The sequence below is a fragment of the Mirounga angustirostris genome, unplaced genomic scaffold, assembly GCF_029215605.1.
Source record: "Mirounga angustirostris isolate CCGP_5_RB_7025 unplaced genomic scaffold, mMirAng1.0.hap1 SCAF_11, whole genome shotgun sequence".
Lineage (NCBI taxonomy): Eukaryota > Metazoa > Chordata > Mammalia > Carnivora > Phocidae > Mirounga > Mirounga angustirostris.
This window is the reverse complement of record NW_026991719.1, coordinates 75,979,579-76,003,493: the sequence shown is the minus strand read 5'-3', so window position 1 is coordinate 76,003,493 and position 23,915 is coordinate 75,979,579. Positions and strand designations below refer to the sequence as shown.

Sequence of the window (23,915 nt, the reverse complement as noted above, 5' to 3'; positions counted from 1 at the left end):
ATCATACATTTCGCCCTTTTAAAGAGTACAATTCAGCTTTTTTAATATATTCACAGAGTTGTATAACCATCACTGCAATCAATTTTAGAATATTTTCATCACACCAGAAGGAATCTTGTCTTTAACCATAACCCCTCCTCAGTCCTCCCAAACCACACCCCTCCCAACCCAAGGCAACCACTAACCCACTTTTATGTCTCTCTAGATTTCCCTCTTCTAGGCATTCACATATAGAATCTTAAAATGTATGGTGTTTTATTAACTGGATTCTTTCACTGAGAATAATATTTTCAAGGTTCATCCATTCCACATCAATTTTTATTTGTTCATTATTACCTGTTTGTTCCTTAGCATAAATACAAATCAGTTGTTTAAGCCACCTCCCCTGCTATACACACAATAACAAGCATATACCTACTTACCATTCCAAAGAATTGATATTCTCATGTGAACACCAATCTTGTCCTTCCTCTCCTGGCAAAAGCAGGAAATTCAGGGTTTGATTTTGCTATACAATGATATAAGAATTTCTTTCTGACCCAGAGCCTGATGTATGGAAATGACCACAAACACCATATTTAATCAAGTATACATTATGTACCAGAACAACTCTTAGGAGTTTATATAGACTAAACAGGACAACCCATTAACCGATTACATTAAATTGTATATTACCTAATACAGTAGTGGAAAATATATAGTTCTTATCCTACTTATTTTTAAGTCTTCCGTTCCAACATATTAGAAGCTAAATGGCATCTACATTGGCATCAGATTCATTCAGAAAGCCTTCTTTAAGATATGCACGTGAATTTTTAAGAAAATTTTTGGAAAAGACTTTTAATCTACAGAATAAAGCTTTTGCATTGCAGGTAAAGCTCTATGTGTGATCCTACAATAGTATATAACTGTCATTAGATTACTTTTTCTTTTTACACTATTTTTTGTGATTAAATATAAGACTATAAAGTAATAAGATTTTAGCTAGCATATTAGAACTTATACATATCATTTGAATTATATTAACAAATATTGAGTAGTAAATATGTCTAGGGCATGGTGCTAAGGATAAATGAATGATAACACTATTCAAGATCTCATTTGGCTTAGGATATTGTCGAGGCAACTGACAAGAACTCATCTGACTGCAAAAGAATATTACAGATGTCTAGAGGATGGGGAAGGTTTTTTTTTTTCTTTTTACAAGGTTTTCTTTTTTAAGGATTTTATTTGAGAGAGAGAGAAAGAGAGACAGAGCATGAGCATGAGCAGGGGGGAGGAGGCCAAGGCAGAGGGAGAAGCAGACTCCCCACTGAGCAGGGAGCCGAAGTGGGGCTCAATCCTATGACCTTGAGATCATGACCTGAGTGTAAGGCAGATGCTTAACCAACTGGGCCACCCCGGTGCCCCAAGAAAGGGGAAGGTTTTATGGAAAGGCTATGCCTTTAAATATAAGTAGGACCCCCAAAAGTTGAAAATTAGAGGAAAGGGCTTTTGAGGGAGAGGGAACAACATGAGCAAAAGCTTAGAGAAAGGAAAATGTGGGCTGGGTTTGGAAATTGATTAGTCATCTAATGGAGCTGGAAGGTAGGTTTTATGACTGTATAGTGGGAGATAAAGCTGGGAAAGAGGGGCCAAATCAGGAAGACTTTGAATGCCATTCTGATTTTATTCCATAACTGTGGAGAGTTGCCAGAAATATATGAACAGGAAAAACACATGATTAGACCTGTATTTTAGGAACAGTGCTCTGGCATTGGTATGTAGAATGGTTTATAAGATAACACACTGGAGACAAGGAGATAAATTAGGACACCACTTTCAAAAGTCATTCTCTTATTGGAGAATGAGTACTTTCGCTCAACCTGACTGCCAGTTATAGGAACCTGACCTAGTGCAGATATCCAAAATAGTCCAGAAAAGGAGGAGGGAGAAAAGTGAGCCAAGGCAAAAATCTGCTAAGAAAAACCAAGACTCAAAAAATAAACATAGTGCAAAGGTCTAAAGTAGTCCTGTTAGATTTGACTTACAGATTCAAGAGTTTGCAAGTTACAGCCAGGATCATAACTAGGTATCTTAAGGGAGGAAGGAAAATCAATGGTAAACAGCCTGGAGGCATCCATAACTTGTTGGTTGGTGGATATGAGATGCATAATTGAGTTGGGCTGGTTCAAGGGACCCAAGGCAGTTAATAAGATATTTCAGTGATAGACATGCAATAATAAGACAGTAGAAGAAAGTATGGAAAGATAGGAACAGACTTCTCAGATCATATTTATAGGATCTACTGACCTGATATGGGAAATAAGGGAAAGGGAAAAGTAGAAGATAATTCTGAGGTTTCAAACCTGAGTTACAGGGAGAGTGATAATTTTGCAATGCAGATTGAGAATCAAAGAGGAGAAATATATTTTGAAAAATATAATGCTGAGTTATGTATGAAGGATGCCACATTTCAGGTTCCTGCAAAATATGCAGATGAAGACATCATTAGACATTAGGTCTTGTGTTTCTGAAAAAGTTTGGAGATAGATTATTTAGAGTCATTTACATAGCAATATTAGTTGAAGATGTGGTAGTAAGTAAGATCACCAAGAAAGAGAGTGGGGAAGGTTATGAAAACCAAAGAAAGAAGTTTGTTGAAAGCTCATTTTAAGTGTGGACAAGGGGAAAGTAGTAATCCAAGGTTATAGCTTAGCAGTTTATTACTCATGGTAGGTTCTGAGATTTCAGTTCAGTGTGACAGGAATGGCAATGATACCATGATACTAGAATGCAGATTGGGAATCTGAGAGGAGAAATATTTTTTATGGGAGATGGCTGGATGCTAAGAAAAAAATTCAGACAGGTAAGATGGGATCTAGGAAAGTGCAATAACAGAGACCATACGTTAATTTTGAAGAGATGATAGCCAGCAGCAACATCAGAAAGGAGGAGGTCTTTGGTGACATTAAAAACAAATCAGGAAACCAATGAGCAGATTTCTTTTCGGAAACAATACACATTTGAAAGACTATACATACATTAAAATAAAGCTAACATTGCTCAGAACTACAAGATTGCTTGCTTTCAGAAACAGTTCACCAGCCAAACAAGAAAAAGTCTAGTTTTTTTTCATAGAGCGTACTTGCTCTTGACATATACGTGTGTTTCTGTCAGCTTCTTTCTCTTTTACTTGTCTCTCTTCTTTCTTCCCTCCTTTCTTAGTTCATTATCCTTTCCATCTTGCCAGATGTAGTAATGTAAACCCTTCACTCCCTGTTCCAAGAAAGTCTCTCCTGGTGTACTGGGACCAGATACAGAGTAGAGGGTCTATATAGGGTAGAGACAAGTCCAAGGTGCCAAGTTGAAACTAAGAACTATGGGGAGCAGTACTCAGAATGTATCAGAAAGTAGACTGACTTCCATAATTTTATTTGTGTGCTAGAAGCCTACTCTAAATGCTAGAGGTTTATGACATGCAAATTACAGTAAGTTAAGGATTGCTTAGATATATCCTTATATACTAAAAAGCATACACAAAGCACACAAATAGATATAGACATAGATAAATCTTTTATTTATCATGTTAATATATACATATACAAACATGTCCACATTAATAATGACACACATGGAAAATGAATATGAATATGAGAGACCACATTTATTTTGGTTATTCAGGAGTAAATTGCATTTCATTTTCTTTTTTTAAAGATTTTATTTATTTATTTGACAGAGAGACAGGGAGAGAAGGAACACAAGCAGGGGGAGTGGGAGAGGAAGAAGCAGGCTTCCTGCTGAGCAGGGAGCCCGATGGAGGGCTCGATCCCAGGCTGAGCCAAAGGCAGACACCTAACAACTGAGCCACCCAGGCACCCCTGCATTTCATTTTCTAGAATTTCATTTATTCTTCCTCACTGTTACTTCTAGAATGCTGAACTAGCTTAATTTGGACAGTGAACTACACTTTGGAAATATGTTTCAAGAGCTCTAGAACATAAATCCTACATCTAGATTCTGAGATCTTACCTCTAAAGAGCACATTGCCAAGATCATTGGCTCTAATTTAAAGACTTGGCCCTGGGTGATTATGGCAAGTCAGGATCCATAGCCACACCTGCCAGCTTTGCACATCAAGGCAATTCACAAAAAAGGGCTTAGAGGACAAGTCGAGAGATAGACAGATGGTTAATATAAACAGTGTTGAGCTAGGACAGTGCTTCTGAAAGTATAGACCCCAGACCAATAGCATCAGCATCACCTGGAAACTTCTTAGTACTAAAAATTCTTGAGCAGCAGTCCAGATCTACTGGATCAGAAACTCTATGTTTGCAATCCAGCAATCTGTGTTTTAACAAGCCCTCCAGGTGATTTTGATGCATGCTAAAGTTTGAGAACCAGTGAGGTAGAAGAAAACAAGTCATGAGCAGAAGGGCTATAAGAGGAAAGAGAAACAAGATACCAGCAAGGGAGGTGGCAATGAATGAAGGAGAGGAATACTGAAGGAGTAGTATATTGAATTGTATCACTCCAACTGCCTTCTTTTTTTTTAATTTTTTAAATTTTATTATGTTATGTTAGTCACCATACAATACATTAGTTTTTGATGTAGTGATCCACGATCCATTGTTTTCATATAACACCCAGTGCTCTATGCTGTACGTGCCCTCCTTAATAACCATCACCGGACTAACCCATCCCCCCTCCCCTCTCCCCTCTAAAACACTGTTTCTCAGAGTCAATAGTCTCTCATGGTTCATCTCTCCCTCTGATTTCCCCCCCTTCATTTTTCCCTTCCTTCTCCTAATGTCCTCCATGCTATTCCTTATGTTCCACAAATAAGTGAAACCATATGATAATTGACTTTCTCTGCTTGACTTATTTCACTTAGCATAATCTCCTCCAGTCCCATCCATGTTGATGTAAAAGTTGGGTAATTCATCCTTTCTGATGGCTGAGTAATATTCCATTGTATATATGGACCACATCTTCTTTATCCATTCATCTGTTGAAGGGCATCTCGGCTCTTTCCACAGTTTGGCTATTGCGGACATTGCTGCTATGAACATTGGGGTGCATATGGCCCTTCTTTTCACTACATCTGTGTCTTTGGGGTAAATACCCAGGAGTGTGATTGATGGGTCATAGGGTAGCTCTATTTTTAATTTTTTGAGGAACCTCTACACTGTTTTCCAAAGTGGCTGTACCACTTGCATTCCCACCAACAGTGTAAGAGGGTTCCCCTTTCTCCACAACCTCTCCAACATTTGTTGTTTCTTTCCCTGTCCATTTTTGCCATTCTAACTGGTGTAAGGTGATATCTCAATGTGGTTTTGATTTGAATTTCCCTGATGGCTAATGATGATGAACATATTTTCATGTGTCTGTTAGCCATTTGTATGTCTTCTTCAGAGAAGTGTCTTTTCATGTCTTCTGCCCATTTTTTGACTTGATTATTTGTTTTTTGGGTGTTGAGTTTGAGTTCTTTACAGATCTTGGATACCAGCCCTTTATCTGTAGTGTCATTTGCAAATATCTTCTCCCATTCTGTGGGTTGCCTCTTTGTTTTGTTGACTGTTTCCTTTGCTGTGCAGAAGCTTTTTTATCTTGATGAAGTCCCAGAAGTTCATTTTTGCTTTTGTTTCACTAGCCTTTGGAGATGTATCTTGAAAGAAGTTGCTGTGGCTGATGTCAAAGAGGTGACTGCCTATGTTCTCCTCTAGGATTTTGATGGATTCCTGTCTCACATTGAGGTCTTTCATCCACCTTGAGTTTATCTTTGTGTATGGTGTTAGAGAATGGTCGAGTTTCATTCTTCTGCATGTGGCTGTCCAGTTTTCCTAGAACCATTTATTGAAGAGACTGTCTTTTTTCCATTGCATGTTTTTCCCTGCTTTGTCAAAGATTATTTGACCATAGAGTTGAGGGTCCATATCTGGGTTCTCTATTCTGTTCCATTGGTCTATATGTCTGTTTTTGTGCCAGTACCATGCTGTCTTGGTGATCACAGCTTTGTAATAGAGCTTGAAATTGGGCAACGTGATGCCCCCAGCTTTGTTTTTCTTTTTCAACATTTCCTTGGCAATTCAGGGTCTTTTCTGATTCCATACAAATTTTAGGATTGTTTGCTCCAGCACTTTGAAAAATGTCTTTGGAATTTTGATCGGGATGGCATTGAATGTATAGATTGCTCTGGGTAGCATAGACATTTTAACAATGTTTATTCTTCTGATCCATGAGCATGGAATGTTTTTCCAACTTTCTGTGTCTTCTTCAATTTCTTTCATGAGTGTTCTGTAGTTCCTAGAGTATAGATCCTTTACCTCTTTGGTTAGGTTTATTCCGAGGTATCTTATGGTTTTTGGTGCTATTGTAAATGGAATCGTTTCTCTAATTTCTCTTTCTACAGTTGTGTTGTCAGTGTATAAGAAAGCAACTGATTTCTGTGCATTGATTTTGTATCCTGCCACATTACTGAATTGCTGGATGAGTTCTAGTAATTTGGGGGTGGAGTATTTGGGTTTTCCACATAAAGTATCATGTCATCTGTGAAAAGAGAGAGTTTGACTTCTTCTTTGCCAATTTGAATACCTTTTATTTCTTTTTGTTGTCTGATTGCTGTTGCTAGGACTTCTAGTACTATGTTGAACAATAGTGGCAAGAGTGGGCATCCTTGACGTGTTCCTGATCTTAAGTGAAAGGCTCTCCGCTCTTCCCCATTGAGGATGATATTCACTGTGGGTTTTTCATGGATGGATTTTATGAATCTGAGGAATGTTCCCTCTATCCCTATACTCTGAAGAGTTTTAATCAGGAAAGGATGTTGTATTTTGTCAAATGCTTTTTCTGCATCAATTGAGAGGACCATATGGTTCTTCTCTCTCCTCTTATTAATGTGTTCTATCACATTGATTGATTTGCGAATGTTGAACCACCTTTGCATCCCAGGGATAAATCCCACTTGGCCGTGGTGGATGATCCTTTTAATGTATTGTTAGATCCTATTAGCTAGGATTTTGTTGAGTATTTTGGAATCCATATTCATCAGGGATATCGGTCTGAAATTCTCCTTTTTGATGGGGTCTTTGCCTGGTTTGGGGATTAAGATAATGCTGGCCTCATAGAATGAGTTTGGAAGTTTTCCTTCTGTTTCTATTTTTTGAAACAGCTTCAGTAGAATAGGTATTATTTCTTCTGTGAATGTTTGGTAGAATTCCCCAGGGAATCCGTCAGGCCCTGGACTCTTGTTTTTTGGGAGGTTTTTGATCACTGCTTCAATCTCATTACTGGTTATTGGCCTATTCAGGTTGTTAGTTTCTTCCTGTTTCAGTCTTGGCAGCTTATAGGTTTCCAAGAAGGCCCCCATTTCATCCAGATTGCTCAGTTTATTGGCATATAGTTGTTGATAATAATTTCTAATAATTGTTTCTATTTCCTTGGTGTTAGTCGTGATCTCTCCCCTTTCATTCATCATTTATCAATTTGGGTCCTTTCTCTTTTTTTTTTGGATAAGCCTGGCCAGTGGTTTATTGATCTTATGAATTCTTTCAAAGAACCCACTTCTAGTTTTGTGGATCTGATCTACTGTGTTTCTGGTTTCTAATTCATTGATCTCTGCTTTAATTTTAATTATTTCTCTTCTAATGCATGGCTTAGGCATCGTTTGTTCCTTTTTCTCTAGTTCTTTAAGGTGTAGAGTTAGTTGGTGAATTCGGGATATTCTATTTTATTGAGTGAGGGTTGGATGGCTATGTATTTCCCCCTTAGGACCGCCTTTGCAGTGTCCCATAGGTTTTGGACCGATGTGTTTTCGTTTTCATTGATTTCCATGAATTGTTTAAGTTCTTCTTTGATTTCCTGATTGACCCAAATATTTTTGAGCAGAGTGGTCTTTAGCTTCCAAGTGTTTGAATTTCTGCCAAATTTTTTCTTGTGATTGAGTTCCAGTTTTAAAGTGTTGTGGTCTGAGAATATGCAGGGAATAATCTCAGTCTTTTGGTATCAGCTGAGACCTGATTTGTGACCCAGTATGTGGTCTATTCTGGAGAAAGTTCCATGTGTGCTTCAGAAGAATGAGTATTCTGTTGTTTTAGGGTGGAATGTTCTATAAATATCTGTGAGGTCCATCTGGTCCAATGTATCATTGTTTCCTTGTTGATTTTCTGCTTAGATGATCTGTCCATTGCTGAGAGTGGAGTATTGAGGTCTGCTACAATTTTTTTTTTAAGATTTTATTTATTTATCTGACAGATAGAGACAGCAAGAGAGGGAACACAAGCAGGGGGAGTGGAGAAGGGAGAAGCAGGCTTCCCGCTGAGCAGGGAGCCCGATGCGGGGCTCGATCCCAGGACCCTGGGGCCATGACCTGAGCCGAAGGCAAACGCTTAACAACTGAGCCACCCAGGCACCCCGGTGTCTCCTACAATTAACGTATTGTTATCAATATAACTCTTTATTTTGGTTAACCGTTGGCTTATGTAGATGGCTGATCCCATGTTGGGGGCATAGATATTTACAATTGTTAGATCTTCTTGTTGGATAGACCCTTTAAGAATGATATAGTGTCCTTCTGTGTCTCTAAATACAGACTTTAGTTTAAAATCTAATTTGTCTCAGAATTGCTACCCCAGCTTTCTTTTGAGGTCCACTGGCATGGAAGATGGCTCTCCATCCCTTCACATTCAGTCTGGATGTAACTTTAGGTTCAAAATGAGTCTCTTTTAGGCAGCATATGGATGGGTCCTGTCTTTTTATCCAGTCTGCAACCCTGTGTCATTTTATGGGAGCGTTTAGGCCATTCACGTTGAGAGTGATTATTGAAAGATATGAATTAATTGTCATCATGTTGCCTGTGAAGATGTTGTTTTTATATACTGTCCCAATAAATTTCTGTTGTATATCACTCTTGGGGTCTTTCTCCTTTTATAGAACGCCCCCTTAATATTTCTTGCAGGGCCGGCTTAGTGGTCACATATTCTTTCAGCTTCTGCCAGTCGTGGAAGCTCTGCATCTCTCCATCCATTCTAAATGAAAGCCTTGCCGGGTAAAGTATTCTTGGCTGCATGTTCTTCTCATTTAGTACCCTGAATATGTCTTGCCAGGCCTTTCTGGCTTACCAGGTCTCTGTGGATACGTCTGACGTTATTCTGATGTTCCTCCCTCTGTACGTAAGGAATCTCTTCCCCCTAACTGCCCTTAAGATGGTTTCCTTGCTTCTAAGATTTGCGAGTTTTACTATTACATGCCGGGGTGTTGGCCTGTTTTCCTTGATCTTGGGAGGGGTCCTCTCTGCCTCTAGGACGCGAATGTTTGTTTCATTCCCCAGATTAGGGAAGTTCTCAGCTATGATTTGCTCAAATACATCTTCTAATCCTCTCTCTCTCTCCACTCCCTCTGGGATTCCGATTATTCTGACACTGGAACGCTTCATGGTGTCACTTATTTCTCTGATTCTATTTTCATGGATTCTGAGTTGTTTTTCCCTGGCCTCCTCTTTTCCCTTTTTAACTATTATATTGTCTACCAGGTTGCTTATTCGTTCTTCTGCCTCAGTTACCCTAGCTGTTAGATTATCTTGATTGGATTGGATCTCATTGATAGCATTTTTAAGTTCTGCCAATTCAGCTTTCATTTCTGCCCTTAGAGACTCTATGTTGCCATTAATTGATTTCTCCATTCTAGCCATTGTCTTCACAATTGCTAGCCTGAATTCCGTCTCTGACGTCTTGATTATATCTGCATCCATTTGTAAATCTGCGGCATAAGTCATAATCTCTGAGTCTTTTCTATTTTGGGGGTTCCTCCTCCTAGTCATTCTGTTGATGGGTGTTTGAGGGAATGTATAGAGTCCAAATTATTGACCAGAACCCAAGCAAGATGCACCTGTTTTCTTGGGACCTTAGGGTTGCTGGCCTCTTGTTTTCCCAGCCTGTCTTCTGTGGGAGGGGCCTGCCGCGCTGTTACTCAGGCAACCCTGTTTGGGCAGAGTTGCCCTGCCTCCCTGTGGCGGGGGATGAGCTCAGTGGGAATCAGTTTTGGGGGCTTTTGTTCTCTGGCGGCTTTCCCTGGCGGCTTTCCACGACTCTTCCGCGAGTCAGAGCAGAAGAGACCGTTTCCAACCCTCTGCCTCAGAGCAAAGAGACCGCAGTCTGTTCTTCAGTGAGCTCTCCAGGCCACACTCTCTGTTTCTGTCCGTGCTGCTATAAACTTCAGCGTCCTTGGTTGTGCACCCCTCCGCAGTGCCCCCAGTCCTGCCTCCAGGTCGGAGCAGGTCTCTGCCCTTTGTGCCTCTAAAACCGCCAGCCGCACCCATTTCACATGCCTGACCCCGCCGCTCTGGGTTTCCATCCCAGGGGCTGCCCTAAAGTCCTTTCCCCGCAGCTACCGGTCTGCGAGTCTGTGCCCCGTCCCCAGCGCGCGAGGCTGTCACTCACCGGCGGTGTAGGATCCCCACGGACAGGCTCCCTCCCGCTGCTGTTTATCCTCTGACATCTGCCCGCAGAATCAGGGCTCCCCACTTCGTACCTCAAAACCAACCGCCTGCGATATTCTGCTTGTAGAGATCCAGATCTTCTTACATCTCAGGCTGGTTTCCTGGGTGCTCAGAGTGGCCTGGTAGATATCCAGCTCAATTCCGGGGACCAGTTGAAATAGGGTCCCCTACTCTTCCGCCATCTTTCCTTCCTCCAATCACTCATATCATTTTAAATATACAACTCAAAAGAGGATTCTCTAACCTTTTCTTTGTGGTGTTTGCTGACCAAAGATCTTCTTCTACTTCTAATAGCATCTTCAAAGACTAAAAAGAGACCTCTAATGAAGATTCACTAGTATATGCAGAGATTTGTAGGATAACTTTTATAAGCTAGATATCTGCTAAGTGATAAAGTACTTGATAATGAGATGGATTATCTCACTGCTTTTGTACCCTGGTTCTTATATATCATTAGGGATTATTCTAGTTTTGGCAAACAATTCAGGTATCCTTTTTTAAAATTGTCCTTGGATTTCAGAGTTCTTATATGTAGCCTTGAGTTCAGTGAAGGCTTAGCTTGTAAAAGCCTATCAGGACTGGTTTTTAATTTGGATAACACATGGGCGCCTGGGTGGCTCAGTTGGTTAAGCGACTGCCTTTGGCTCAGGTCATGATCCTGGAGTCCTGGGATCGAGTCCCGCATCCAGCTCCCTGCTCAGCAGGGAGTCTGCTTCTCCCTCTGACCCTCCTCCCTCTCATGTGCTCTCTCTCATTCTCTCTCTCAAATAAATAAATAAAATCTTAAAAAAAAAAATTTGGATAACACATTCTGCAAAGTCTTGACCATCATATTAATACAAAAAATGAACATATTTGAGCTGATTTTTTCTACAAATAAAAACACAGCACTGTATAAAGTTTTCTAAAAAAAATCTAAATCAACTTTTAAGACTTTAGGGAATATACTAAATAGATGAATAAATTAATTCTTAAAAATAATAAGCTCCAGTACCTTATGCAGTAGTATTAATTAGGCAGTATTCTGGGGCTTAATATTTTCTTTTACCATGATTGGGTCACCATAAGTCTAGCTCCTTCAATATTGCATTTCCTCTGTAGTAATATTCAACACATGTTATTGTACTTGCCTCACAGTCAGCAAGATTTTGCCAAAAAGGAGTTTTAAATCTATGTGGATCCTTTCTTTGTATTAATTTATGTGGTAACCTAAAATAATGTTGTGTGCTGAACTGTGTCCTCATAAAATTTATATGTTGAAGTCCCTAGTATCTCAGAATATGACTTTATTTGATGATAGAGTCTTTAAAGAGGTAATTAAGCTAAAATGAGGTCAATAGGGTATGCTTTAATCCAATATGAATCATGTTCTTATAAGAAAACTTTAGGACAGAGACACACAGAGGAAGACCATGTGACAATACAGGGAAAAGATAGCCATCTGCAAGCTGAGGAGAGAGGCCTGAGAAGAAACCGACCCTGCCAATACTTTAGTCTGAGACTTCCAACCTCCAGAATTGCAAGAAAATAAATTTCCATTGAAGCCACCCAGTCTGTGGTGCTTTGTTATGACAGCCCTAGCAACTAATACAATAACTAAAAGATTGTTTTGGTAAGTATGGAATTTTAAAAAGGATCTCATAGTCCTATGGGAATATTTATATACACTATATTAGTGGCTCTTTTGTACAGAAAATATAACTTTACTGTGGACCAGTATTTTTTTCTCTAGTGTATTTCCTTTACAACTATGTGCATGCACACTGACAATTCCATATTCTGTCTCTCCTCTCTCTAGGTCTCATGGTTCTTTTTTTTTTTTTTTTTATAACATAATTCCTCAGCTCTTGGGTGGAATCATACTATAAGTGACAGTTTATTCCCCCATCACATCCTATACTTTCTAAAGCATCTTCTGACATCTGTGTGACTATCAAATAGATATCACATTTATCATATCACACACATCACTAAATGAACTAGATAAAACTATTATTTGTTTCTCATATGTTACAAACTTACTAACATAATATGTGAGTCAGGAAATGTATCTTAGAAAGTTATGAATGATAAATAGAATTGGTAGATATACAAAGAGAAGAGCTGTTCTCTTATGAAATCTTACCATTCTTCATGTTTAATTTTGGAATCAGAATTGACTTAATTTTATCACAGGGTCTTTTCAAAGGAAGCAATTGGTTTTATGATCTGATTTTTTTCTAGAAATATTTCAAAGAATGAATAGAAATATTCACAGCTTTTCTCAAAACAAAGTAATATGTTACAATCTTTTGAAGTTAGTGTATTTCTAGCTAGATATACCCAATTCTGGAGAGCCATGTAGATAGCTGCTATGAAAAAGTAACAAAATCCATTTGCCAGTTTCTCAGAAGAATAGTATTTCTAGCCATAGTAGAATATTCATAGGCTATCAGAGTTTGAGAGTACATCCCTGGGATTCCCTAAAGGCACAAATGAATTCTCAAGAGTAATCCATCTCACTGTGTACTTCAAATAATATATTCCCAAACATATAGTTATCTTTTTTATGAAGACATAGAAACATTTCCTGACTGAACAATAGACAATGACTTAATTGAGATTTCCTCTTTTTAGGATAAAAATTATGGGAAACATGGAAATTTTTATCCCTGGAATTATTGATTAAATGAAAAGCTAAACATTTAGTGACTTCAGGTAAGATGAATTCACTAAGAGGAGCTGAGTATAAAATGCCAAGTAACCAGCTAAAAAGTGAAAACAAAATTAGGGGAATTCATGGGTGTTGTTGTTTTAATGACTACATTCAATCAGCAAAATCAATTGTTGATTTCTTTTTCATCAAGGTGCCTGTATGTTCTTCCTGGTTGACTTGGGACCAGCTCAAAGGAAAACCGCTCTTAGTCTTATCTGGTTCATTTTTCCTTCTAAATATAGAAAAACAGATTGAGTCAATTATACTCTTACAAAACCTCTGTGTTCCCCATTTTCCCACTAGGCCTTCCTGCTAAAACTAGCAAGAAGAGAGTAGCAACTTGAAGATCATAATTCTTTGACCTCATCCATTCTACTTTAGCTGAAAGTTCCCATGGTTACACCATAGTTTGTAGAAAATGTTGTATACAAGTCATCTGCTTCAGAATCACTTAGAGAAGTTGTTTAAAGTGCAGATTCCTCAGTGTCTCCCTCCCCAATGATTCTGATTCAGTAGGTCTAAGGTGGAACCTAATAATATATATTTTTACAAAGCCCCTGTGTGATTCTTTTCCAAGTGAATTGTTTACCACACTTTGAGGAACACTGCTTTAGACATGAGTGTGTCAGGGTGGAGAATAGTTGAAAGACTTCTCATTTAAAGTCCTCTGTTTTCCTTGAGGAGTAGATGAGTGTGTCTGTTTTCCTGCCCCTCATCCCATTGGCACACATTGATATATTCTTCAGTATCTAAACCAAAGTAAAACTTTTTACGATAACTTTTCCCCACCCAGTTGATCAATCTTACTTTGAGTCACGAGGGTATCTCATACATGTTTTTATTATGGTACTCATCACATACTGTAACAACTATTTCTGTCTCCTTAAATCTTGGTGTTCCTTAGGGTTTTGTTTTTTATCTTCCTCTTTCCTTACTCTTTACACATTCCCTGGGCAATATTATCCATGCCATGGCTTCAACTATCACCCATAAAACTGATGACTTTCAAATCTCTACTTCAAACCCACATCTCTCTCCTAGTCTCCAGATCCATAATTCCAGTGGTCTATTGCACGTCTCTGCTTGATTATTTAAAGTACCCCATGTCTCAATGTCAAAAACTGAATTTATTTTCTTCCTGGGTCCCCAGTCCCTTCCTCAAACCTATTCATCCTCTTCTATTCTAAGTGGCACCACCATGTACTCAGTTGAAGCCACAAACTGAACAGGAATTCTATAGCCCTTCCCTTCTTCCTTCATTCAGTACTGTCAGATCCTCTTCCGAGATATTTCTCAAATCTCTATTCTCCACTCCCCTACTGTTATTGCACTGGACAAAAGCTAGTTTATTATAGTATTTGGTAGTTTATGGTACAGCCAAGGCTAAATGAAGATATTATTTGGGAAAAGGCAAATAGTCATACATATTAATTCTTCAAAAATCTTCTATGTTTATTTCATTGTTAAAGATGTTAAAGGGATAATTAGAGAGAGGTAAGTAGAGAGTAGTTATGTTACCAGATCCTCATCTTTCACAGCACAGAGTAAATATATGATGTCTAATAATATATAATGCCAAAAATTAATAAATCAAGAAATGGCAGAGCAATATGTTAAAAACATCACCAAGATACAACCAGCCAAATCCAGAATGTGGAAATTTCTTGGCACAAGTGACCTAGATTATTATTAGAAAAAAACGACATAGGAAAATTGGATAAGGGGACTGTTACAGATTACTGGAAATTTAAGAAACATGACAACATAATGCAATATGCCTATTTTGTATGGATCTTAAACAAACAAAAATATATTTAGGGGAAATTTGAACACAGACTGAGTGCCATATGCTAGTAAGTAATTATGATAAAGGTATTGGGATTATGTTTTTGTAACTTTCCTCATCTGCTAGAGATAACATACCAAATATTTATGGGTGAAAAGATCTGATGTCAAAGATTTGCTTTAAAATACTCCAGGTCAAACCATATACAAAAATTAATGCAGAATGAATCATAGACCTAAAATGTAAAAACCTGAAACTATAAAAATGCTAAAAGGAAACAGGAAAAAAATATTTAAAATCTTGGGTTTTGCAAAGATTTCTTAGAAATGATGCCCAAAACACAATACATAACAAATTGATAAATTGGACTTGATCAATATTAAAAATTTCTACTATTCAAAAGACACTGTTAGAATAAAAGGACAAACCAAAAACTGGAAAAAATCTTTATAAACCATATATTTGATAAAGGATTGTATACAGAATATGTTAAGAACTCCTAAAATTCAATAATAAGCAAACTAACAACCCAATAATAAAATGGGTGTGAGAAAACAGTTAACACAGCAGGTCTTATTGCTCGCTCCTCACATATCTCCAAGAGAGCTTGGACCCATCTAATCATGGTACAACCTCTGGGAATGTTGTATTTGATGGTTCTTTCTGTTAACAATTGAAGATTTTATTGTATACACCTGGAGCAAAGGACCATGTTATACTGTCTTGTGAGAATTGCTTTTCACAAACATCAAGACTGATTATGGGCGGGGCGCCTGGCTGGCTCAGTCATTAAGCCCCTGCCTTTGTCTCAGGTCATGATCCTAGGGTCCAGGGATCGAGCCCCGCATTGGGCTCCCTGCTCAGCGGGAAGCCTGCTTCTCCCTCTCCCACTCCCCCTGCTTGTGTTTCCTCTCTCGCTGTGTCTCTCTCTGTCAAATAAAATCTAAAAAAAAAAAAAAAAAGACTGATGATGGGCACATGATTTCATTGTTGGGGTCATGAGTTTTGCTTACCATAGCTAGTTGCAGATCATAACTTTGTGTGCAAAAAAAAAAGTATATCCTGTGTGACTCCAGGTAGGAAAATATGTGGAAACTTGTGTCTAATCACTCTGGACTCCACCCAATGGATATCTTGTTCCTGTTGCTCTTGCTCTATATACTTCTTTGTAAAAAATGTTAGCCATGAGTAAAACCTGTTGTGAGTCTTGTGAATCCTTCTGTTAAATTAGCATACTTGAAGGTGGCCTTGAGACCCCTGAGACAATAGGAAAAGAATAGGTAAGATACCTAGGAATAAACCTAACAAAAGAGGTAAAAGACCTGTATGATGAAAACTATAGAACACTTATGAAAGTAATTGAGGAAGACACAAAGAAATGGAAAAACATTTCATGCTCATAACAAGAAGAACAAACATTGTTGGGCACCTGGGTGGCTCAGTCGTTAAGCATCTGCCTTTGGCTCAGGTCATGATCCCAGGGTCCTGGGATCGAGTCCCACATCGGGCTCCCTGCTCCACGGGAAGCCTGCTTCTCCCTCTCGCACTCCCCCTGCTTGTGTTCCCTCTCTGGCTGTGTCTCTCTGTCAAATAAATAAATAAAATCTTTAAAAAAAAAAACATTGTTAAAATGTCTGCACTACCCAAAGCAATCTACAAATTCAATGCAATACCTATCAAAATAACAGCAGTATTTTTCACAAAGCTGGAACAAACAATTCTAAAATTTGTGTGGAACCAGAAAAGACCCTGAATAGCCAAAGTAATGTTGAAAAAGAAAACCAAAGCCGGAGGCATTACAATTCTGGACTTCAAGCTGTATGACAAAGCTGTAATCATCAAGACAGTATGCTGCCAGACAAAAACAGACACATAGATCAAAGGAACAGAATAGACAACTCAGAAATAGATCCACAACTCAGAAATAGACCCACAACTCTATGGTCAACTAATCTTTGACAAAGTAGGAAAGAATATCTAATGGAAAAAAGATTGTCTCTTCAACAAATGGTTTTGGGAAAACTGGGCAGCAACATGCAGAAGAATGAAATTGGACCACTTTCTTACACCATACACAAAAATAAATTCAAAATGGATGAAAGACCTAAATGTAAGAAAGGAAACCATCAAAATCCTAGAGGAGAACACAAGCAGCAACCTCTTCGACCTTGGCCATAGCAACTTCTTACTAGACTTGTTTCTGGAGACAAGGGAAACAAAAGCAAAAATGAACTATTGGGACTTCATCAAGATAAAAAGCTTCTGCACAGCAAATGAAACAATCAACAAAACTAAAAGGCAACCAACAAAATGGGAGAATATATTTGCAAATGACATATCAGATAAAGGGCTAGTATCCAAAATATATGAAGAACTTAAAAAACTCAAAACCTAAAAAATAAATAATCCAGGTAAGAAAGGGTCTGAAGACATGAACAGACATTTCTCCAAAGAAGACATACAAATGGCTAACAGACACATGAAAATATACTCAACATCACTCATCATCAGGGAAATACAAATCAAAACCACAATGAGATACCACCTCACACCTGTCAGAATGGCTAAAATTAACTCAGGAAACAATAGATGTTGGTGAGGATGTAGAGAAAGGGGAATCCTTTTACACTGTTGGTGGGAATGCAAACTGGTGCAGCCACTCTGGAAAACAGTATGGAGATGCTTCAAAAAGTTAAAAATTGAACTACCTTATGACCCAGCAATTGTACTACTAGGTATTTATCCAGAGGATCAAAAATAGTGATTCAAAGGAGCACATGCACCCCAATGTTTATAGCAGCACTATCAACAATAGCCAAATCATCGAAAGAGCCCAAATGTCCATTGACTGATGAATGGATAAAAAAGATGTGATATGTATATACAATGGAATATTAGCAATCAAAAAGAGTGAAATATTGCCATTTGCTATGATGGGGATGGAGGCAAAATGTGTTATGCTGAGTGAAATAAGTCACTCAGAGACAAATATATGATTTCACTCATACGTGGAATTTAAGAAACAAAACAAGTGAACAGGGGAAAATAAAATAAGATAAAAACAGAGAGGGAGGCAAACCATAAGAGACTCTTAACTATAAAGAACAAACAGGGCTGCTGGAGGGGAGAAGGGTGGGGACATCGGCTAAATGGGTAATGGGCATTAAGGAAGGCACTTGTGATGAGCATTGCGTGTTATATGTAAGTGATGAATCACTAAATTCTACTCCTGAAGCCAATACTATATGTTAACTAACTTGAATTTAAATAAAATCTTAGCAGAAAAAAAGACTGATTATACTAACCACAAGAATGTGGAGGAATTAGAATTCCTGTACTGCATGTATAAATATAAAAGGGTACAGTCACTTTGAAAAAATAGTTCGGCAGTTTCTTAAGAAGGTATACAGACACCTACCATTACAATTCAGCCATTCCACTTCTATGTATTTACTGAGGAGAAAAGAAAATGTGTTCATACAAAGATTTATACATGAATGTTCATAACAGCTTTATTTATAATAGCTAAAAACTGGAAATAATCCAAATGTTCATCAAGAGGTGAACAGATAAACTATTATATATTCATTCAATGAACAACCACTCAGCAACCCAAATGAAAGAACTAAGCATCTACACAATATTATGGATAAATCTCAAAATAATTATACTGAGCAAAAGAAGCCAGACAGTCACATATATTTCCATTTATTTAGAAATTTAGAAAATGTCAATTAATCTGTGGTGTCAGAAGCCAATCAGTGGCTTCTGGATTGGGGAAGGGGTGCAGGGAGAGGCAGGAGAATATGAGAAAATATTTTGGAGTACGGAATGTGTTCATTATTTTGTAGTGATGGTTTCATGGGTGTATATATATTTTGAAACTTGTCAAATTGTACACTTTAAATATATTCAATACATTGTATGTCAATCATACAAATCAAAGCCATGATGAGATACCACCTCACACCTGTCAGAATGGTTAAAATTAACAACACAGGAAACAACAGAAGTTGGTGAGGATGTGGAGAAAGGGGAACCCTCTTACACTGTTGGTGGGAATTCAAACTGGTGCAGCCACTCTGGAAAGCAGTATGGAGGGTCCCCCAAAAGTTAAAACTAGAACTACCCTATGATCCAGCAATTGCACTACTAGCTATTTACCGACAGGATAAAAAATACAGATTTGAAGGGGTACATGCATCCTGATATTTATAGCAGCATTATCTACAATAGCCACATTATGGAGATAGGCCAAATGTCCATCAACTGATGAATGGATAAAGGAGTTGTGGTATATATTTACAATGGAATATTCCTCAGCCATAAAAATGGAATGAGATATTGTCATTTACAATGACATGGATGGAGCTAGGGTGTATTATGCTAAGCTAAATAAGTCAGAGGACAAATACCATATGATTTCACTCATATATGGAATTTAGGAAACAAAAGAGATGAACATATGGGAAGGGGGCAAAAAAGGAGAGAGGGAAGCAAACCATAAGAGACTCTTAATGATAGAGAACAAATTGAGAGTTGATGGAGGGCGATGGGTGAGGGATGGGCTAAATGAGTGATGGGTATTAAGGAGGGCACTTGTTGTGATGAGCACTGGGTGTTATATGTAAGTGACGCATCACTAAATTCTCCTCCTGAAACCAATATTACACTATATGTTTACTAGAATTTAAATAAAAATTGGGGGGAAAAAACCTAATAAATGCCATGTATGAAAAAAGTGGCCCATAGTTACAGATTCCCCCTTATCTCCTGTGTTCCCATCAACCTTGTTTCCTTTGCAAACAACAGAGCAAAGGCATAGAGTTTCCAGGCATTGAGCAAGGCATAGAAAAGCTGGACATTGGAGCTAAAAGTTACCCTTGATCACTGTACCACAGACTGGTCAACTAGGGAGAGAAAACCTGAAACAAGAAGAAATTCTAGAGGAGCTCCTGGGTGGCTCAGTCTGTTAAGCTTCTGCCTTCCGCTCAGGTCAGGATCCCAAAGTCCTGGTATCGAGCCCCATGCTTGGGCTCCCTGCTCAGCGGAGAGTCTACTTCTCCCTCTCCCTCTGGCGCTCCCCCTGCTTGTGCTCTCTCTCTCTCTGACAAATAAATAAAATCTTAGGAAAAAAAAGAGTTCTAGATGAGGTAATATTGGCAAAATGTTCACCATATGTATAGCTGAATGATGGGTATATGAGATTTATTATAGAAAATGTTAGCATATGAGTTAAATAAGGAACTAAAACCCAAAATATTCTAAAGCAATTGCCTACTGGGAACGGAACTGTGGGAAAGAGGGGCGGCCTTTCTTTACTGATTAAATGTGTACCCAGTTTGTGTATTGCTTTGTTAAAAATAAAAATAATTTTGCAAAAAGCCAACATCAGACGTACATTAAAAACCATTCTTTTTCCCTTATGAGAAGTTACTAAGTTGTATAAATTAGTTCATGATCCACCAGTAAATTTACTATTTTGATAAATCACTTAATTTTTAAAAGCTGAAGTTTTTAAAAATTCCAATTTATTCTTATTTGTACAGTTTTGGTAGAAGAAAAGGATTCTAAGTACACAAATATTTGAAAGTTGTTAGGCTTTTATTTAAGACTATATAATTTTGGTAGAGCTTTATGAGATGAAAAGAAGTGTTAACAAGCTACTTACACATATTTGTCAAGTATCTTCTACTTCCAGTTGAGAGGTTTTTTTTTTTTTTTTTTTTAATTAAATTCTACATCACTATTATCCTTCCTGGCATAATGGGAAGAAAAATTTTAGAAATGGGAGAATTCAAGAAAGGAAAAAGAATATTTTCATGCTTCCTTTTCTTGTCATTCTATTTTGGGGAATCTTTATCCACCATAAAGGAAAGTTTTTAAGAATATACATCTTAAAGTCTATAATTTTGGAAATTTGGGGTTCTGAATTCATAATGAGTTTGAAGCAATTGCTCCAGGTGGTACCCTAACCAACTAAAGGAATTAGTTTCTGATAAACCTAGGAAGGTAAGAACACAGGAAATGCCATATTGGATCAAATCGGTGACTCCAAAATACCAAGGGATATTTTGATTGGAAGTACCTGTGCTTTCCTCCAAAGTAATAATCTCAAAATATTTTTCAAAACACCTGAATATCCTAAAACATCCTTTTTTTTAAATCTCATTAGGGATCTATAGTCAGTGAATTTTCCTAAACCTTTCTTTGATCTGTTTGTAGTAAAGTCTGTGCTGCAGTGTTCAGGGCATAAACTGCAGTCAAACAAACCTGGGTTGGAATCTTAGATCTTGGACAAATAATTTCTCTGAGCCTCATTCTTGTCATCTGTAAAATGTGGATAACTAAAGTAGTTACTTCACAAGTTTACTGTAAGTATTCAATGAGGAGATTCATGTAAATCAATGAGCATAGGGCCTGACAATCAATACAGAGTAAGTCATTGTTATTTTGTATTTTCAGCCTGTACATTTTCTTGATGTTTCCTTTAGTATTAGATACTTTCTATTAATTAAAAGAAAAATTCTTTTTTACAATAATGGCTGAGCTTTAAAAAAGTGAAAAAGTCAATCACCTACATGGCATGATTTTAAGAATATCAGGAAGAATCCAACACCCCTATTCCCCCTCCCCCCACATAAATACAGCATATTCTTCTACTCACTTCCATTCCACCAATAAAGCTTCATTTCTTTATTGACTTTGGTCAAAATTCAAGTCAAAATTGACATGTTGCCAGGGTGGATACTTCTGGACATTTAAGCAATAGATTGAAGAGTCTAAGGCTAATTTTGATTCTCCGGGAAGGAGAGGCTAGGAAAGGCACTGAATGGAGGAGAGTGGAGTAAGGAGTACTACAACTACCAGGAAAATGGAACTATTCCTTCTTTCCTGAGCAAGTCCCTTGTTTTTCTTGCTGAAAGTTTTACTCTCTCCTTTATATCATGGCTGGGGAAGCTATTTAGTGGGGTGCTCTGTTTTCCCAAACAGGCAGGTTGTTAAGAATCACCTGAGTCATTTTTTAAACAAATGGACTCCCTTGCCCTGGGGTTTGGTAAACCTGGAGTAGGGGTTAAAGAATCTGAAGGGTTAATGAGTAACCTGGTAATCTTAAGACCTGACAAATCTGAAAAAAGCTGGACAGTGTAGGAGCCCAGGCTTTATAACCAAACAACACCTGGGTTCCAATCATAGCTCCCCTCCTTAAGGATGACTGAACATGAACTTAATTAACCACCCTCAACCTCAGTTTCCATCTCCATGAAATGTTTGGGGATTAAATGAATTAATGTGTACAAGACATTTGTCTCACAAGAGATATAGAAAAAATAGTTGGCATTATTATTACGTGTTGTTAGTTTCAATTCATTTATATTTATATATGAATCCTTAGAGTCTCCTGGGCAAGGTGCCAAGTGATCCATGATTTTCTTGAACTTTTGTTTGCTTTCTAACATGTCCTTATCTTTGAAGCCAATTAGAGAAATTAGCATTGCTATTGTGATTAGCCTTTGTGGGTCACCTTTTATATCTTTATGTCTTATCACGTAAATTAAGAATTCAGAGTGTCTGTGAATTTCTATTCAGACACTTCACCACAGGCACTGATGTCACCTATCCCTGGAAAGTTAATTTTCCCCAGAGCTATAAGGTTTTCAGACTTCAGACTTCCACGTTCCAACTTGAAAAGGCCCAATAACACTGCACTTTGAGTTATAGTGTAAGGGAGGCTTTGAAAGAACTTCAGAGATTGACTTCCAGATAAGAAGGGGACAGGGTGTCAGAAAAACAAAAATGGACAGAGAAAGACAATGCAGGGAAAACATCAAAGACATACTGACAATAAAAAGGAAAATACCATGAAAAAAGAAACAGTTTGACAGTGCCAGGTAAAGGAAGAGAAAGGGTGAGCAGACAGACAAAGATAGAGAAAACAGACACAGAGCTAAGATGTAGGGATAGAGATGGGCAGGCACAGACAGAGACCAAGACAGGTGCTGGAATGACAGCTTCTCTCTTATTAATAAAAGTAGGCTTCATTTAGGGAATTTCTATTGAGAAGTCGAGGAAGAAGAAATTCATTCATCCAACACAATTTAAAAATAATTACTATAGAAAAGGCACTGTTAGGCATGATGTGGAAATACAAGCCTTCCATCCCCTCACTGGGAGAAAAGTATGATAAGGGAGAATGTGATAAACAACGTTAAAATGCAAAGTGTTTTTAATCCAAAGAGGGAAAGAATGCATTCAACTGAAGGGTGGAGGAAGTAGCATTGGACCCTAAGGGATGAATAAGGATTTAACAGATGGAGGGGAAAGAAATTTTCAAACAATGGGAAGGACATTAGTAAAAACTTTCAGCAAGAAAAACAAGGGACTTGCTCAGGAAAGAAGGAATAGTAAAATATGGCTAAAGTTTAAGTTAGAAGTAGGAGAATAGTAGAAGAAAGCTTTAAAAAATAATTTTATGTGCAGGAGGAGGGGTTGAAGGTAAGATTGAGAAGCAAGTGAGGGTTTTCAGACGGGAGTAATAAGTCAGTGGGTAGGAAGAATTTGGAGCAGGGGTACTGGAAGGCTGGAAGTGAAGATGTGAAGGAGACTATTGCTATTATATGTTCAGGGAGGCGAGTCCTATCAACTGACTCCTGAATATCCCTTCCTCTGTGTTTTTCAGCATCCCAGGCATTGCTGCTTGGATTGGCAATGGTCTGAAGTCTTGATTGCATGTAGAGGGTAAAGTCAAGGGAGAAATTGAAGACAGCCCTTAGGTTTCTAACTGGAAAGATGGTAATGTCATTAACAGAAATTGGTTTGGAGAAGAAAAGTTTAGCTTTTGATATATAGTTTTAGAGATGCTGGTGTAACATTTAGATGATGTCCAGGAGGTGATAGGATTGTGGATCTGGACATTTGGAGAGTTTGGAGCTGTAAAGCCTGGAGATGGATTATGATGT

At 38.0% G+C, this 23,915-nt stretch overlaps 1 long non-coding RNA gene across 7 annotated transcripts in view; it reads left to right on the top strand.

Moving 5' to 3' along the window:
* The window catches only part of LOC123848138 (uncharacterized), a 46,048-nt gene that overhangs the window by 8,303 nt on the left and 13,830 nt on the right, over positions 1-23,915 (top strand). For 3 of the 7 annotated variants that reach the window (XR_010406207.1, XR_010406208.1, XR_010406210.1), the window contains exons 3-4: positions 11,853-12,086; positions 13,091-13,171. This is a non-coding gene — a long non-coding RNA (uncharacterized LOC123848138). Of the gene's footprint in view, positions 1-11,852; positions 12,087-13,090; positions 13,172-13,320; positions 14,664-23,915 lie in introns of those variants that run through there. The other 4 variants (XR_010406209.1, XR_010406211.1, XR_010406212.1 and 1 more) reach the window with 2 other exon arrangements.